This window comes from Salmo trutta, chromosome 23 (assembly GCF_901001165.1).
Source record: "Salmo trutta chromosome 23, fSalTru1.1, whole genome shotgun sequence".
In the NCBI taxonomy this organism is placed as follows: Eukaryota; Metazoa; Chordata; class Actinopteri; order Salmoniformes; family Salmonidae; genus Salmo; species Salmo trutta.
In genome coordinates, this window is record NC_042979.1 from 47,495,944 (window position 1) to 47,504,244 (window position 8,301).

An 8,301-nucleotide genomic window follows, 5' to 3' on the forward strand; every position below is an offset into this window, starting at 1 on the left:
AGTCTCTGTGTGGTGGTAGAGGTAGTCTCTGTGTGGTGATAGAGGTAGTCTAGTCTCTGTGTGGTGGTAGAGGTAGTCTCTGTGTGGTGATAGAGGTAGTCTCTGTGTGGGGATAGAGGTAGTCTCTGTGTGGTGATAGAGGTAGTCTCTGTGTAATGGTCGAGGTAGTGGTTGCAGGCAGCGTTAGTCTTTTCTCTTTGTGTTGATAAACGTAGTCTAGACTCTGTGTGGTGGTACCAATCTATTTTTGCCTGTCATTTCCAATGTATTCATGTCACTTTGAGAAATATTTGTATATCACTGAAAGATCGTTGATTATTTTCATGGAAGCAGTGTTATTTATTATTTGACCAATTGGTCTAGTCTCTGTGTTGTCGTTCTTCAATTGCCTGTCATTTCCCGTTGCTTATACAAACCCTTCTAAGTAGCTTAGCCATGAAATCATAATTATCCACTGTTATTTGTTGTGTCACATCTGATTACCAGGCTGGCTGGTTCTCTAAAGACATTCTATCCATCAGAAATTAGGGACAACCAGAGCATAGCAGGGGGAAAAATTAACTACATTTTATTGCTTTCCTGCAGGTCCATTGTCTACAGCACTTCAATGCGGTTGTAATATCCAAGAAAATCATTAAAGAGTAATATCATGTGTTTTAGTTTTTGGTGGTAAATTCCAAGTCAATTTAGGGAACAAATTAATAATTCATACATTGAAAGTAATGGTAAATTATAAATGTATTCATTGTATTTATCCCTTGATTTTAAAGTAACACCAACTCTGATGTGTTGTGATGTTTTAAAAGACAGACCGTAATCTCTGCCTCACTTTCCATTTTCCCCAAAATCCCCCAATGTTAAAGTCCTTCTCCACGACATTGGTTATAGCTACTGTGCCCTCCGTAATTATTAGGATAGAGACACATTTGTTGTTGTTGTGGCTCGGTACTCCGGCACTTAAGATTTGTAAATGATACATTGACATGAGGTTATAGTGCAGACTGACAGCTTTATTTTGAGGGTGTTTTCATCCGTTTCGGATTAACCATTAGAAATTACACCACTTTGTTTAAGGGACCAAAAGTATTGGTACAAATTTGAATTATTATGTGTATTAAAGTAAATAATGTATTGTGTCAATTTTGGAGTCATTTTTATTGTAAATAAGAATAGATATGTTTCTAAACACTTCTACATTAATGTGGATGATACCATGGTTACCCCCCCTAGACATTTTTTAGTATACAATATTGTCACTCATCATTATTATACACTGTTCTCCTCTGTTCTCCACTGTTCTCCTCTGTTCTCCTCTGTTCTCCTCTGTTCTCCACTGTTCTCCTCTGTTCTCCTCTGTTCTCCTCTGTTCTCCCTGTTCTCCTCTGTTCTCCTCTGTTCTCCTCTGTTCTCCTCTGTTCTCCTCTGTTCTCCTCTGTTCTCCTCTGTTCTCCTCTGTTCTCTTCAGGTCTCCTCTGTTCTCCTCTGTCTCTTCAAGTCTCCTCTGTTCTCCTCTGTTCTCCTCTGTTACTCTTAGGTCTCCTCTGTTCTCCTCTGTTCTCCTCTGTTCTCTTCAGGTCTCCTCTGTTCTCCTCTGTTCTCTTCAAGTGTCCTCTGTTCTCCTCTGTTCTCCTCTGTTCTCTTCAAGTCTCCTCTGTTCTCCTCTGTTCTCCTCCTGTTCTCCTCTGTTCTCTTCAGGTCTCCCCTGTTCTCCTCTGTTCTCTTCAGGTCTCCTCTGTTCTCCTCTGTTCTCCTCTGTTCTCCTCTGTTCTCCTCTAACTGAGGAATGTGAACAATCCCAGATTACACAACTTGTCACACCATTCACTCAATGACCATGAGAAAACATCTATGGTTAAAGACAAGCATGCAACAGTTTTTATCCTGAAAACTAGAAGCATCTACCTATAAGGCGAGTCTTTTCCTAAGCTGACAAGAACATAGTTAAAATTATACATATTATTAAATATAATGTCAAATAGAATAGAACAGGGTGGTTGAGCCACATACAGTCCAGTACTCAGCCCTGAATGCTGGACGTGAAGAACAGAACGGCCAAACACAACGGCCCTGGTACCAATCCCAGGGGAGCTCCTGTTCCATGGCAACCACGCCAACTAGTACCGCCGGCTGCCATGCCATGTCAGCCGGGCATGTGGGCAGAAAATGACTGGCACTTCATTGTCAACCTTGTGCCCCGTCTGTCACCCCCATTGGCAAAGCCGCGCAGAGTGTTCCAATCAGACTGTCGTTGTGAAGACTCCATGCAAATCATTCAGTCATAGGAAATTAATGGAGAAGTAAACTGCATTAGGATTGACAGCATAACAATCAAGGGGTCATTTTGGCATGTGAATGTCCCCTGTAATTCAATGTTCTTAAAACGTTTTTGAAAAAGCTACTGTTATGAATTTAAAAAACATATCATCCCCTAGACTAGGAGTCCCTTGGACCAAAGTTAAGAGACTGCAAAATAGTTATATTGTATCTCTTAATGAATAGGTTCTTCTGGTTTCTCTCTCTGCTGGTTTGTTCTAAATAACCAATTTCTAAAGATAAACAGCTGCACCATATTTCACTTTCATGCTTTCTATCTATATTATCTATATTATATATTTCTATATTATCTATATATATCTTTCTATATTGTAAACTCCTTCATGGTGTCTGGGAGTTAAGGACATGCTACTGAACTGGGAACTGCTTCATGGGAGGAGGTGAGGCGCCCTGGGAGTGTGGTGCCACGGAAAATACCTCTCACTCAATGTCGACAAACAAAGGAGCTGAGTGTGGATTCAGGAAACAGCAGAGGGAGCACGCCCATATCACCTCGATGGGACCGCAGTGGAGCAGCTGGAAAGCTTCAAGTTCCTCTGTGTACACATCTCTGATGATCTGAAATGGTCCCCCACACAGACAGTGTGGTGAATAAGGCGCAACAGTGCCTCTTCAACCTCAGGAGGCTGAAGAAATTTGTCTTGGCACCTAAAACCCTCACAAACTTTACAGATGCGCAATTGAGAGCATCCTGTCCGGCTGTATCACCGTCTGGTACGGCAACTGCTCCGCACATAACCGGAAGGCTCTCCAGAGGGTGGTGCAGTGTGCCCAACGCATCACGGGGACAAACTACCTGCCCTCCAGGACACCTACAGCACCCGATGTCACAGGAAGGCCAAAAAGACCAGAGCCATGGCCTGTTCACCCCGGTATCATTCAGAAGGCAAGGTCAGTACAGGGCATCAAAGCTGGGACCGAGAGACTGAAAAACAGCTTCTATCTCAAGGCCATCAGATTGTTAAATAGCCATTTATATATTTCTTAATTCCGTTATTTACTTTTAGGTTTGTGTGTATTGTTGTGAATTGTTAGATATTACTGCACTGTTGGGAGCTAGAAACACAATCCTTTCACGACATCTGCAATAACATCTGCTAAACATGTGTATGTGACCAATAACATTTGATTTGATGTGTGGCCTAGGAGTTAAGGAATGCAGCTGAACTATGGAACTCCTTAAATCATCTGTCACCAAGATTAGGATTCCCTTCTATGTTCCCTAACAGATATTTCTCTCTCTCTCTCTCTCTCTCTCTCTCTCTCTCTCTCTCTCTCTCTCTCTCTTCTCTCTCTCTCTCTCTCTCTCTCTCTCTCGTCTCTCGCTGAGAACCAGATGGTTTACGTTATGCAGCAATATGCCCGTAAATTCCCAGCACTTTCTGGGTTTTTACAATTGAAGCAGCAGTCTGGGGTCATAAAACATGAACCATTCCTCCACCTGAGAGAGAGAGAAGCTCTCTGCCCTCTTAGAGCATAAATCAGACATGATCATTGGCTCGGAGAGCACGGAGGAAGATGAGGAAATGGTTTCTCCGTTCTCTTGTTTTGAGTGGATCGAACCGACACATTGTCTACGTCCCAAATGGAACCCTATTCCCAATAGTGTTCAGGTCAAAAGTGTTGCACTATATAGGGAATAGGGTAGAATTTGGGATGCGATAGTGTGTCTGGTTGGGATTCCAATCATTCAGGCGGTAGTGGAGGGTGGCGGAGGGTGGATTGGGGTCAGAACAGGTCGGGTACTGAGAAACGAACGTCTCGATTTTTACCGTTCCTAAACAGACTTCATCCACCCCGAAGGTTGTTTTGAGGTTTGTCAAGGAGAGGTTTGTTTTGAGGTTTCCTAAGGAGAGGAGGTTTGTTTGTTTTCTTTTTTCATATTTTCACTACAGGATGTAGAAAATGTCTGTTTTCACATAATATGTAGAAACTGGTGCTGGAGATAACGAATAGGAGGTTAAAAGTGGTGAGTGAAGGTGGTTTTCTGGGATATTAATGTAGGTTTATCTGAATACAGACCTGATGATACTCGTTGATCTCAGTTGTTGGAGAATTACATTTAATTAACTATTGAGCGGTATTGAGACTGAGAGGTCCATGACTATTCTTCAGGATGTCTTGTCTTGATGTATTGCTAGTCACACTTTCATCGGATTCCATCTCCGTTAAACAGATAAATGACAAGATAATCTCCCACACTGACAAATATAAATCCTTTAATCACTTTCTGGTCCTCTAATTTCATTTTGTCAAGTTCTTTTATTTTAAAAATGTTTTTCTCATCTAACAGACGCTCTTATACAGAGCAACTAGGGTTAACGACAGATTTTTTTACACACCTAGTCGGCTCGGGGGATTCGAACCAGCGACCTTTCAGGTTACTGGCCCAACGCTCTTACCTGCTGTCCCTTTTTAATTGAAAACACCATCAATCATAATTTACTGGTATCACTAGTGAAATAGGCTGTGGCGGACTGATGCAGAAGCTTTTAAACAACAAGGAAACACATTGACTACATACATCTGATAAATAACAATAATGTAATAGATATGGGACAAGATAAAACTCATATGAACAGACCAGTCCTCAGCAGAGGCTATAGAGCCCCACTAGGCTGTATATGTAAATATATTTATATATTACTGAAGACTTTCCATACCAGAATTTTGGTAAATCAAGGATTTTATGTAATCTGCTCTTTAATTATTTGTTACTTTATTTTACGTTTTTTACATATCTATTTTGACTTAACACTTGTTTTTCTTAAAACTGCATTGTTGGTTAAGGGATTGTAAGTCAGCATTTCACTGTGAGGTCTACTACACCTGTTGTATTCAGCATTTCACTGTGAGGTCTACACCTGTTGTATTCAGCATTTCACTGTGAGGTCTACTACACCTGTTGTATTCAGCATTTCACTGTAAGGTCTACTACACCTGTTGTATTCAGCATTTCACTGTAAGGTCTACTACACCTGTTGTATTCAGCATTTCACTGTCAGGTCTACCTACACCTGTTGTATTCAGCATTTCACTGTGAGGTCTACTGCACCTGTTGTATTCAGCATTTCACTGTGAGGTCTACTACACTGTTGTATCAGCATTTCACTGTGAGGTCACTACACCTGTTGTATTCAGCATTTCACTGTAAGGTCTACTACACTGTTGTATCAGCATTTCACTGTGAGGTCTACTACACCTGTTGTATTCAGCATTTCACTGTAAGGTCTACACACTGTTGTATTCAGCATTTCACTGTGAGGTCTACACCTGTTGTATTCAGCATTTCACTGTGAGGTCTACTGCACCTGTTGTATTCAGCATTTCACTGGGAGGTCTACTACACCTGTTGTATTCAGCATTTCACTGTAAGGTCTACTACACCTGTTGTATTCAGCATTTCACTGTGAGGTCTACTACACCTGTTGTATTCAGTATTTTACTGTGAGGTCTACACCTGTTGTATTCAGCATTTCACTGTGAGGTCTAACCTGTTGTATTCAGCATTTCACTGTGAGGTCTACACCTGTTGTATTCAGCATTTCACTGTAAGGTCTACCTACACCTGTTGTATTCAGCATTTCACTGTAAGGTCTACTACACCTGTTGTATTCAGCATTTCACTGTAAGGTCTACCTACACCTGTTGTATTCAGCATTTCACTGTAAGGTCTACTACACCTGTTGTATTCAGCATTTCACTGTGAGGTCTACACCTGTTGTATTCAGCATTTCACTGTGAGGTCTACTACACCTGTTGTATTCAGCATTTCACTGTCAGGTCTACACCTGTTGTATTCAGCATTTCACTGTGAGGTCTACTACACCTGTTGTATTCAGCATTCACTGTGAGGTCTCTACACCTGTTGTATTCAGCATTACACTGTAAGGTCTACTACACCTGTTGTATTCAGCATTTCACTGTGAGGTCTACTACACCTGTTGATTCAGTATTTCACTGTGAGGTCTACCTACCCTGTGGTATTCAAGCATTCACTGTGAGTTCTACAACCTGGTTTCAGCATTTCACTGTGAGGTCTACTGCACCTGTTGTATTCAGCATTTCACTGGGAGGTCTACTACACCTGTTGTATTCAGCATTTCACTGTAAGGTACTACACCTGTTGTATTCAGCATTTCACTGTGAGGTCTACTACACCTGTTGTATTCAGTATTTCACTGTGAGGTCTACACCTGTGTATTCAGCATTTCACTGTGAGGTCTACACCTGTTGTATCAGCATTTCACTGTGAGGTCTACTACACCTGTTGTATTCAGCATTTCACTGTAAGGTCTACCTACACCTGTTGTATTCAGCATTTCACTGTAAGGTCTACTACACCTGTTGTATTCAGCTTTCACTGTAAGGTCTACCTACACCTGTTGTATTCAGCATTTCACTGTAAGGTCTACTACCATGTTGTATTCAGCATTTCACTGTGAGGTCTACTACACCTGTTGTATTCAGCATTTCACTGTGAGGTCTACTACACCTGTTGTATTCAGCATTTCACTGTCAGGTCTACACCTGTTGTATTCAGCATTTCACTGTGAGGTCTACTAGACCTGTTGTATTCAGCATTTCACTGTAGGTCTACTACACCTGTTGTATTCAGCATTTCACTGTGAGGTCTACTACACCTGTTGTATTCAGCATTTCACTGTAAGGTCTACTACACCTGTTGTATTCAGCATTTCACTGTCAGGTCTACACCTGTTGTATTCAGCATTTCACTGTGAGGTCTACTACACCTGTTGTATTCAGCATTTCACTGTAAGGTCTACTACACCTGTTGTATTCAGCATTTCACTGTGAGGTCTACACCTGTTGTATTCAGCATTTCACTGTGAGGTCTACTATACCTGTTATATTCAGCATTTCACTGTAAGGTCTACTACACCTGTTGTATTCAGCATTTCACTGTAAGGTCTACTTCACCTGTTGTATTCAGCATTTCACTGTGAGGTCTACACCTGTTGTATTCAGCATTTCACTGTAAGGTCTACTACACCTGTTGTATTCAGCATTTCACTGTGAGGTCTACTACACCTGTTGTATTCAGCATTTCACTGTGAGGTCTACTACACCTTTTGTATTCAGCATTTCACTGTGAGGTCTACACCTGTTGTATTCAGCATTTCACTGTGAGGTCTACTACACTGTTGTATTCAGCATTTCACTGTCAGGTCTACACCTGTTGAATTCAGCATTTCACTGTGAGGTCTACTACACCTGTTGTATTCAGCATTTCACTGTGAGGTCTACTACACCTGTTGTATTCAGCATTTCACTGTGAGGTCTACACCTGTTGTATTCAGCATTTCACTGTGGGTCTACTACACCTGTTGTATTCAGCATTTCACTGTGAGGTCTACTACACCTGTTGTATTCAGCATTTCACTGTGAGGTCTACTACACCTGTTGTATTCAGCATTTCACTGTGAGGTCTACTACACCTGTTGTATTCAGCATTTCACTGTAAGGTCTCCTACGTGTTGTATTCAGCATTTCAATGTGAGGTCTACTACACCTGTTGTATTCAGCATTTCACTGTGAGGTCTACTACACCTGTTGTATTCAGCATTTCACTGTGAGGTCTACTACACCTGTTGTATTCAGCATTTCACTGTGAGGTCTACTAACCTGTTGTATTCAGCATTTCACTGTGAGGTCTACTACACCTGTTGTATTCAGCATTTCACTGTAGGTCTACTACACCTGTTGTATTCAGCATTTCACTGTGAGGTCTACTACACCTGTTGTATTCAGCATTTCACTGTGAGGTCTACTACACTGTTGTATTCAGCATTTCACTGTAAGGTCTACTACACCTGTTGTATTCAGCATTTCACTGTAAGGTCTACTACACCTGTTGTATTCAGCATTTCACTGTGAGGTCTACACCTGTTGTATTCAGCATTTCACGTGAGGTCTACTACACCTGTTGTATTCAGCATTTCACTG